The 10,911-nt window shown below is 41.1% G+C and overlaps 1 protein-coding gene across 6 annotated transcripts in view; it reads right to left on the bottom strand.

The window, feature by feature from the left end:
- Positions 1–10,911, bottom strand: part of LOC117169001 (valine--tRNA ligase, mitochondrial-like) — a 76,313-nt gene that overhangs the window by 15,215 nt on the left and 50,187 nt on the right. The window lies entirely within an intron of this gene.

Here is a 10,911-nt window from a genome sequence, read left to right as displayed (position 1 = left end):
AGAGGGTCCCTGTACCAAGGGTTTCTGTTGAATATGGTTACAAAAATAAATAGACAGTCACGGACAACTGTCCAGGGGTGGTCCCGAAAGAATTAACCCCCAAGCGGAGGTGTGAAAACCGTGCCGAAAGCTGAATGGCACCTGTGTAAGGTGTCTAGAACGATGCCTCTGGGATACCGGCCGACCTCTTAGAGTACGTAGCCTTATCCTTGCATGCTGGGCTCTACAAGGATGGACGAACCCCTTTCCCTAGCTTCACGTGGGAACAACAATGACAACACCAAACATAGTTGTAGTAAGTGCGGTTCAAAACAACAAAACGCGCAGGGCTCCCGACAATGGGTCGGCCAACAATGCCGACCAATGTAGAGCTGGGGGAGCCAATGAAAATGGATTCAATGCGATGGTTCGGCAGGATCTCGCGACCTTTGGGTGGACGGAGCGACTGAATCACTACTTGCTAGAGTGCTATGATGCGAGTGTGGCCCCTGAACGGGGTTACATGGCACGGCTTCATGCTCTGTGGTGCGAGAAACACCTGGAGCTATCACCCTTTTCGGAGCAACGTCTTCGAAACCATGCTGAACTACTCCGAAAAAGGGGCTATGTAAGCGGAACGCCTACTCTACCACAGCTAGAACAAGCCGGCAATAGAGAAAGAGAGGCGACACTAAGACCAACCGCGGGCAGGCATTCAATAGAGGAAGAGCGATGATTTACGACCCGAAGAAACATCAACACCAAGGTTTCTCTCAAGCCTAAAGATCTGGCTGAAATAGATGACGAGCTTCGTGGACATTTTTCCGGAGAATCTGACCTCTGGGCCATCAATTATTGTGTGTATAATGCAGCGAGAGCTTTGGCCGATGCGAACCGTAAAACAAAACCAACGGTTGATCATAAGACCAAAAGACGAATGCATCAACTTGCCATAAAGATAGGCTGGGCAAGACAGTACGCGTCCCGCATTCAGTGTGTGATTGACTACATCACATCTGGTAGGAATTTTACCGCCAAGGTTCGAAAGTTCGCGCGCGAACTGCGGACCCGTTATCACACACTTGGCAAGTCAAAGCTGCTGACCATCAGGCAGCATATTCTTGAGAGGATACGGATACTATCTGACGCTAAGAGAAGTCTCAAGCGGAGGGAGAGGTGGGTCACAGAAAATCAATAGTTTCTCTCTGACCCATCTCGACTCTTCCAAGACCCTCCGGTTATTGTCGAACACCCACCCAAACCAGAGGAGGTCGAAGTATTTTGGAGAGAAGTCTACGAAGTGCAGCATAGACACCTGATAAAGAATGCCCACCCATCACTACCGAGGAGGTGAAAAAAGTATTAAGAGGGATGAAGAACTATTCCGAACCGGAAACAGATTTTATCAAAAACTTCTGGTGGAAGAAGTTTTCTTCAACCCATCAGCATTTGGCCCGTATTTTCATCTCATATTTGAAGTCGGAAGAGCCGATTCCAGAGTGGTTGATGGAAGGGCGCACAATACTCCTGCCGAAAATAGGCAACTTAGCTGACCCGAAGAATTACAGGCCAATAACTTGTCGGAACACACTTTCTAAGATATCCACAGCTATCCTAAATGATAGGATTGTGCGGGCAATTGAACCTGTGTGGCAAGAAATGTATGAACAACGAGGCTCAAAGAAAGGCGTAGCCGGCTGTCGGGAGAACCTGCTCATCGATAGAAGTGTCTGTAAAGATGCAACATTCTACCAACGTGACCTATCGATGGCCTGGATTGATTATCGGAAAGCTTTCGATTCGACCTCCCATAGACTTATCATCGGTCTTTTGGAAATCTTAAAGGTTCATCCGCAAATTTTGAGATTTACTATCTCATCTGGAAAAAATCGTGTGACAACTAACAAGGTCACCTTTCAGAGAGGTGTCTTTCACGGCGACACCATGAGCCCACTCCTCTTTTGCCTTACATTATTGCCACTATCTCTAGCACTTCGCCATTCCGACGGGTACTTGTGCGGCAAATCTGCAGATCGAAAGTACAAGGTCACTCATGTATTTTAAATGGACGATCTTAAGATCTATGCTAAAAACAAAGAGCAACTACATCTAGCTCTAAGGATTGTCGAGCGATATACTAAGGAAATTGGAATAGAATTTGGGTTAGACAGATGCGCCAAGGTTTATTTGAAGCGAGGAAAAATTAATGGCATCCCTGAAGATCCTGAGCTCGTTGATAAAAGCGCTATACGACACCTTTACGCTGGAGAGACTTATACATACCTATACATACTTATACATACATATCTCGAGTACTCACTCCTGAAATCCCGCATTAAGAAAGCACAAGAGAAAAACTTTCGTGAACAGCTCCTCGATAAGAGGATGCACGGTATCTTTCAAGACATTCCTGATGATAGCTGCAGGGCGTGCCATGCACACCCCGAGCATTTAGCTCACATAATATCTAGTTGTCCAACTCACGCGGGAAAGACCTACATTCAAAGGCACAATTCGGCACTAAGAGTGCTTTATTACCATCTCTGTCACTCTTACGGCATTAACCTTAATATCGCTCCTCTAAATGCTCCTAGGGAAATCGTGTCAATTGTCGAGAATGGGAAGTGCCGCATGAACTGGAACTTTATATTCTCGACAATTATTTCTGTTGCTCACTCGAGGCCTGACATGGTTCTTCTTGACTTCGAGAAGCGAACCATGTTCGTTATCGAATTTTCGGTACCAGCTGATAAAAACATCATAATCAAGGAGAATGAAAAGAAAGAGAGGTATCGAGACCTTATAAGGGAATTGCAACGATTGTACCCGGAATATTCTGTTAAACTAATCGTCCTTATCATCGGCGCTCTTGGAAGTGCCCAACTTTCACTTGCTAATGGCCTAAAAAGCATCCTTGCGTGTCAAGAATTTGCTAAAAGACTTGTGGGAAAAATGCAGAAGGCGGTAGTCCTTTGGTCGCTCCGTGTTCTTAGGGTGCACGAGGCTTTTGCTGGATCGTCGTATTGATTTCTTTACAGATTGTAACCACCTATCTCACGGTCCTGAGACGTGGTTGTGGCTGAAATTTTACCGCGATTTCGCTGGGAGCGGGTGCAATTTTCCAGATTAGCACCCGCTCCCGGTTAATTGTAACGTTAAAGGTCAGAGTTTATTTGAAATTAACAAATTTTTTTGCCAAGAGCTCAGTGCAATTCTTGAAGTAAGTTTCAACGAGAAATTCATTGGTGAGATCTGTATTGATCTTGGTGATGATCTTCAAGGTTTTTTCAAGGTTTTTTCCAAGCAGGTTACGTTTAGCATTACCCAGGAACAACGACGTTGACGTAGTAAATTCTGTTCCCTTTGGGGTACTTGATTCGCGTGAGTCCCCTTGCCTCTCACGCTTCAGTGAAGATGTTCGAACTGAAAACCTTGAGCTTCTTGACAAAAACCTATGCGATTGTAAAAATGAGTTACAGCATTACTAATCATCTCCCTATCAATCAAAGTAGCCTGTTGCAGAATCCGATTCTGCAATTCGTCTAGGCTTTGCAGTTGCGTTGCGTATACTTTGCTCTTTAAATAACCCAAAAAAATAGTCGAGAGGCGTCAGATCAGGAGATCTAGCAGGCTACTCGATTTCACCCCTTCTTCCAATCTACATTTGAGGGAACTGAGTATCCAAGTATGCTCGAACCTCCTTACCGTAATGAGCTGCTGCTCCGTCCTGCTGGAACCAAATATTTTGAAAATTATCGCCTGTAATCTCCCTTATTCTTCGTACAATTTGGTTTCTGAGAAGCTCTTCATATGCACGGGCATTGAGATTACCATCGATGAAGAAAGGGCCTATCAATGTATCATTCGAGATACCGGCCCAAACATTAATCTTTTGTGGACATTGTGTGTGACTCTCCAACATCCAATCAGGATTTGTGTCGGACCAATATCTACAATTTTTCCTGTTAACTTCACCTTTTAAAGTGAAAGAAAATTCATCTGAAAATATCGTATTGTACAAGAAAAGAGGATCTCTATCACTTCTGTCCATCATAATTTCACAAAATTCAACCCGACGATCAGGATCGTCTTCATTGAGCTCTTGTACGAGATTAATTTGGTAAGGATGGAAATTAATGCCTTTTAAAATATTTTGCACTGTCTCAGGAGCAACGTCACGCTCATCACTTGCTCGACGTAAACTAAGGTGTGGGTTTTCAACAAATTCTTGGGCTATGTCCATCTGCATCTCCTCAGATCCTGCAGATTTTGGCCGACCAGTTCTCTGAAGGTCCTTGATAGATCCATGATTCATAAAACGCCTTACAGTTCTTTCAATTGTTGATTTTGAGACAGGATTTAACCCTTCTTCATTATGAAAAGTGCGATTAAAAAGCAAACGAACTTGATCATAAGATCGAACTTGATCTCCCCAACCACTCATCATTAATACAGATACCCTCTCGCGTTCCGAATGTTTAGCTTGCGCCATAATTATCTTTTAGCGAAAGATAGTAATATTCGTATGGAAAAACAGTATAGGACTTACGGTATCGCCTTAGGTAATGACTTAGGTATCGAAAAACGGTATCTGTATAACTCTTCGGGGAGGAACAGAACTCTCACCAGAACACCTGGAACTTTTAATGAAAAATTTCCTTATGATTTTACAATATTCAAAATGCTGTAACCAACATCCATACAGAGCTCACCAATAAATTTCTCGTTGAAATTTACTTCAGGAGTTGCACTGACCTCTTGGAAAACTTTGTTAATTTCAAATAACCTCCATGAAGGTCAACTTCAAGATCAAAATGAAGGTCACCATTGAATTCCTCGTTGAAGTTTACTTCAGTAATGACCTTTACTTTTTTGAAAAATCTTTTACCTTAGGAAATATCCAACCGTCCCGGGACTTTTCAGACGGGACGATGGTCGTGGGGGCTAAAGCGTAGGCTTTGGACCCACTCCTTCGCCTTGCGGGTTCGATTCCCGCCTCGCACTCTGGAAGAGTCTCGGTGGCCCATGCGGTGAACACTAGCCTAGCAAGGGAGTTGTTCATCTCCGGAGAGTCGTGGGACCGGTACCTCTAGAGAAAAATATTTTCTCTAAGTACTTAAGGCTATTGCTCTTGGTGGTCCGGAACCCACCTTAAACTGTAGGTCCCCCTTCCACCATCAAGTAAGTGTGTGGAGGGTGTGTAAAGGAATAGAGAAGGTGTAAGAAAAATGTAAACCCTTAGGGGACACATTAGAAGCTTCCATTCCAATAAATTATTAAAATATAAATAAATATAAATTTGAATATTTTTCGAATTTTTAAGTTATAAAAAGATTGAATAATGAAAAATAGGTTAAATAAATGCTTTCTTTAAATTTTACTAAGTCGATTGAGAGGAATATGAGTTGCACGTTTTTTATTCCCGTTGGGGGATTTTTAGACGAGAGAATAATCGCGTATTCATAGGAATATAAATTCTTAATTTTTCTGAATTCAACGCTTATTACCGGGTTGGTTATCTTTGTCTTTATTTTTAAACAACGAAAACTTATTAAGTGTGTGGTAGTTTGTAAAATGCACATTAATGTTATATTTTTGTAAACCACTACTAAGAAAGACCTTCAATATAAGGGAATGAAACCTTTCGATCATATTTATTATAAGTTTCCGTTCATTTTTTATTCTTAGATGAATTACTGTAAATTTCATGGACTCTTTCTTTAATGATTTTGTTTACTAATTTGAGTGGGTAATTATTTTGTAAAAGAGTAATTTTTAGTTGATCTAAATTGTCTTTGCGGAATTGAATATTACTTAATTTAACACATCTATCAATAAGACCTTTAATTAGACCAATTTTTTGAGAAAATAAATTATGAGAATTATAATTCAAATAACGTCCTGACCAAGATGCTTTTTTATACCAATTTGCTTTTAAATTTTCTTCTGAACTTTTAATAATTAATAAATATAGATAAGAAATAGAGTTATTCTCCTCTTTTTCAATCGTGAACAAAATTGAATTTTCCATATTGTTGAAAGTCTTAATGAATTCATATACTTTCTCAGTAGGAACAATTGCTAAAATATCGTCTACGTATCTTTTAGAAAGAATAGGAGAAAAAGTTAAACTATCAAGAGTCCTTCTCTTTAAATCTTCCATTCCTAAATTTGATACAATAGGGGATAATGGGGATCCCATAGGACAACCTGAAACTTGTTTAAAAACTTTATTATTAAGAGAAAAAACTGTGTTATTTATTACTGTCCTAGTAACAATAATAAATTCAATTTTGGAGATTTTTGTTAAATTATGGTTTAAATTTAATTTTTCTTCTATACAATTTAATGCAAGGTCCATTGGAATATTATCAAACATTTATAATACATCCAAAGAAACCTATAGCGGAAACAATTAAATGCCATTTTAAATCTGTTTTGTGCACTTTTGGTAAAGCATACGCTTTAGAAATCTTTTCTTTTCCCACCTTATTGCAATATGATTACATTTTTGCTCCAAAGTTGGAACAAGACTAGTTTTTATATTTTTGTATAAAATGTCATTTTTTAATAGATTTTCAACCGTTGTTAAGTAATCATTTCGATTTGCAGCTACAGTTATGTTTCTCTTTTCTTCATCTTTTACGTTTTTGATAAAATTTTACACATTAGCAATGATGTTATTTGTCGGAATTTTATTAACATTAAAAGGAATACCATGTTTATTACCTAAAGCCAACGTTTCAGCAATTTTATTTGGGATTTGTATATCTGATAAATTTTTTAAAACAATTTTTTAAACGAAACTCTGTATATGTCGTATTAGATTCCAAATTTCTTTTTATAATAAGTCAAACTTTAATATAGACTTCTTTCTTTTTTCATATTTTAATTTACTAAGACTCAAGTTTTGTGAGTTGAAAAAAGTCAAAATTGAAATGTCTCACAATATTTGAAAAACGGTATTATAAACGATTAGATTCATGTCCTAAATCTTTTATGTTACCCACCAAATTATTTATTTCATAGTTTAAACATTTTTTTGAAAAATTAACTTAGTTCTATCAAATTTAGGAATTAATTTATAATTTAAATTCTGTAGATTACATTTGTCTGTTTGATGTTGAATATGTGCTGGAATCAGAGCTTCTTTTCTACATCTGATTTAAAAAGTGCGTTGCTCCTTTAGATTAACCAATGTTCAATTCGTGCGTATCCCACACTGTGAAATTTCTTCGACCGTTATTTTCATGAATGAGAGAATCTCATTAATGATAATAACGATCGAAGAAATACGCAGTGTGGATAAACTCCAATCACCGGTCCGGGGTTCGATCCCTGAGCCGGTACCTCTGGAAATTTTTCAATGTACCTTTATCGAGGTTCTGGTGGTTCGGAACCCACCTTAAGCTGTAGGTCCCCCCATCGTGTACTTGACTGCAACCCAGTCCGTCAATGATGGCGTAAAAACCAGGATTTGTCCAATATGTCTGGGCAGACTGCTCTCATCAGATCACTTGATTGCGTTATAAAAATGCGTCCGTGACTGATGATATATACCGGGAGAGTCCCGTGCAAAAATGATCAAATAAAAAATCCAACTCTAATAAAAAATGCCTTCGACATGTTGGACAGTATAAGCCTGTGACAACATTTCGACACAGAAATGTTTTTTATATATTAAAAATTTGTCATAAGGACAACCGCAGGATTTCACCGGGAGCGGGTGCTAATCTGAAAAATTACACCCGCTCCCAGCGACATCGCGGTAAAATTTCAGCCACAACCACGTCTCACAACCGTGAGATAGGTGGTTACAGTCTGTAACGGAATCAATACGACGATCCGGCAAAAGTTTCGTGCACCCTGAGAACACGGAGTGATCCAAGGACTACCGCCTTCTGCATTTTTCCCGCAAGTGTTCTAGCATATTGTTGACACGCAGGGATGCTTTTCAGGAACCATGTCTGGCCTCGAGTGTGGAATAGAAACAATTTTTGAGAATATAAAGTTCCAGTATATGCAGCACTTCCCATTCTCGACAATTGACTCGATTTCCTTAGAAGCATTTAGAGGAGTGATATTAAGCTTAATGCCGTAAGATGAACAGAGATCGTAATAAAGCACTCTTAGTACCATGTGAGACAAATGCTCGGGGTGTGCATGGCACGCCCTGTAGCTATTATCGGGAATGTCTTGGCTAAAAATGTGGCGACGGTATGTTAAAGTGGAAATGACACCGTCTTGGCATGCCAAAATGAAACCCTCCGTACCAGACTTCAATCCGGGCGATTTAGGGAAAGCAAACGTTAGCTCACACGACATTGACTGATCCTCGACATTTCTGTGGAAGATACCGTGCATCCTCTTATCGAGGAGCTGTTCACGAAAGTTTTTCTCTTGTGCTTTCTTAATCCGGGCTTTCAGGAGTGAGTACTCGAAATAGATAAGATTTGATACATTTTTCTGACCCCTAATACTGAAGTTAACTCCGAGTGTTTCAGCAGCCTCCTCCGCTGCTTTGTACAGAAACGCTCCTTTGCCCACTTCTTCGTGATTCCTGACCATTTTAAGAAGAGGGTCTCTTCCATTTGCGACTCTATGTGCTGCACCCAGAATAATTCTGTTGTGAAGACAATCAAGACTCAATATTCCGCGACCACCTTGACGGCGTGCGATGTACAGTCGCGGAACAGAAGACTTGACATGCATGCTTATGTTAATGTGCATAACCTTTCTTGTCCGGATATCAAGGGATCTAAGCTCGTTTTTCGTCCATGGAACTACTCAAAATGAATAGAGTACTACCGGGACGGCAAGCGTGTTCGTTGCAGATACTTTGTTCCTCGCCGACAGTTCTGAAGACCAAATTTGCCGGATGAGACGTTTGCATCTGCTTCAGAGAGTATCCTTTATAGATGTCACATCCTGAATGCGGCTGTGTGGCACGCCCAGGTGTGTATAAGTCTCTCCAGCGTAAAGGTGTCGTATAGCGCTTCTATCAACGAGCTCAGGATCTACAGGGATGCCATTAAGTTTTCCTCACTTCAAATAAACCTTGGCGCATTTGTCTAACCCCAATTCCATTCCAATTTCCTTAGTATATCGTTCGACGATCCCTAGAGCTAGATGTAGTTGTTCTTTGTTCTTAGCACAAATCTTAAGATCGTCCATGTAAAATACAAGAGTGACCTTGTAATTTCGATCTGCAGGTTTGCCGCACGAGTACCCGTCGGAATGGCGAAGTGCTCGAGATAGTAGCAATAATGTAAGGCAAAAGAGGAGTGGGCTCATTGTGTCGCCCTGAAATACACATCTCTTAAAGGTGACCTTGGTAGTTGTCACACGATTCTTTCTAGATAAGATAGTAAATCTGGTTTTCTAAAGTAGTATCAATCTCTCTATATACCTAACGATTTGCGGATGAACCTTTAAGCTTTCCAAAAGACAGATGATAAGTCTATGGGAGGTCTAATCGAAAGCTTTCCGATAATCAATCCAGGCCATCCATAGGTCACGCTGGTAGAATATTGCATCTTTGCAGACACATCTATCGATGACCAGGTTCTCCCGAAATACCGCTACGCCTTTCTTTGAGCCTCGTTGTTCATACATTTCTTGCCACACAGGTTCGATTGCCCGAACAATCCTATCATTTAGGATAGCTGTGAATATCTTATACAGTGTGTTCAGACAAGTGACTTCAAATATGAGGTGAAAATACGGGCCAAATGCTGATAGGTTGAAGGAAACTTCTTCCATCGGAAGGTTTTGATACAATCTGGTCCCGGTACGGAATAGTTCTTCATCCCTTTTAATACTTTTTTTTACCTCCTCGGTAGTGATGGATGGGCATTCTTGATCAGTTGTTATGAGGGTATCACACAGCTCCTTGAAGCTATTTATATTTTCTAGGTTTTCGTCCATTCTATGCTGCACTTCGTAGACTTCTCTCCAAAATACTTCGACCTCCTCTGGTTTGGGTGGGTGTTCGACAATAACCGGAGGGTCTTGGAAGAGTCGAGATGGGTTAGAGAGAAACTGTTGATTTTCTCTGACTCACCTCTCCCTCCGCTCTAGACTTCTCTTAGCGCCAGATAGTATCGGTATTCTCTCAACAATATACTGCCTAATGGTTAGCAACTTTGACTCGTGAAGTGTGTGATAACGGGTCCAGAGTTGGCGCGCGAACTTTCGATCCTTGGCTTAAAATTCCTGCCAGATGTGATGTAGTCAATCACACACTGAATCTTTGTGTTGATGTTTCTCCGGGTCATAAAGCATCGCTCTTCCTCTATTGGATGCCTGCCCACGGTTGGTCTTAGTGTCGCCTCTGTTTCGCTGTTGCCGGCTTGTTCTAGCTGTGGTAGAGTACGCGTTCCGATTACAAAGCCCCTTTTTCGGAGTAGTTCGGCATGGTTTCGTAGACGTTGCTGCGAAAAGTGCGATAGCTCCGGGTGATTCTCGCATCACAGAGCATGCAGCCGTGTCATGTAACCCCGTTCAGGGGCCACACTCGTATCGTAGCACTCTAGCAAGTCGTGATTTAGTCGCTCCGTGCACCTAAAGGTCCCGAGATTCCGCCGATCCGTCGCATTGAATCCATTTTCATTGGCTCCCCCAGCTCTAGAGTGGTCGCCATTGTTGGCCGACCTATTTTCGGGAGCCCTGCACATTCTGTTGTTTTGAACCGTACTTACTACAACTATGTTTGGTGTTTTCATTGGTCGCCCGGTATCCCAGAGTCGCCGTTCTAGACATCTCACCCAGGTGCCATTCAGCTTTTGGCACGGTTTTCACACCTCCGCTTGGGGGTTAATTCATTCGGGACCACCCTTGGACAATTGTCCGCGACTGCCTATTTATTTTTGTAACCATATTCAGCAGAAACCCTTGGTACTGGGATCCTCTATCCGCAACCCGAGGACGCGT

This window comes from Belonocnema kinseyi, chromosome 3 (assembly GCF_010883055.1).
Source record: "Belonocnema kinseyi isolate 2016_QV_RU_SX_M_011 chromosome 3, B_treatae_v1, whole genome shotgun sequence".
NCBI lineage: Eukaryota > Metazoa > Arthropoda > Insecta > Hymenoptera > Cynipidae > Belonocnema > Belonocnema kinseyi.
The sequence above is the reverse complement of the archived record's forward strand: the minus strand, read 5'-3'. Positions and strand labels throughout refer to the sequence as shown.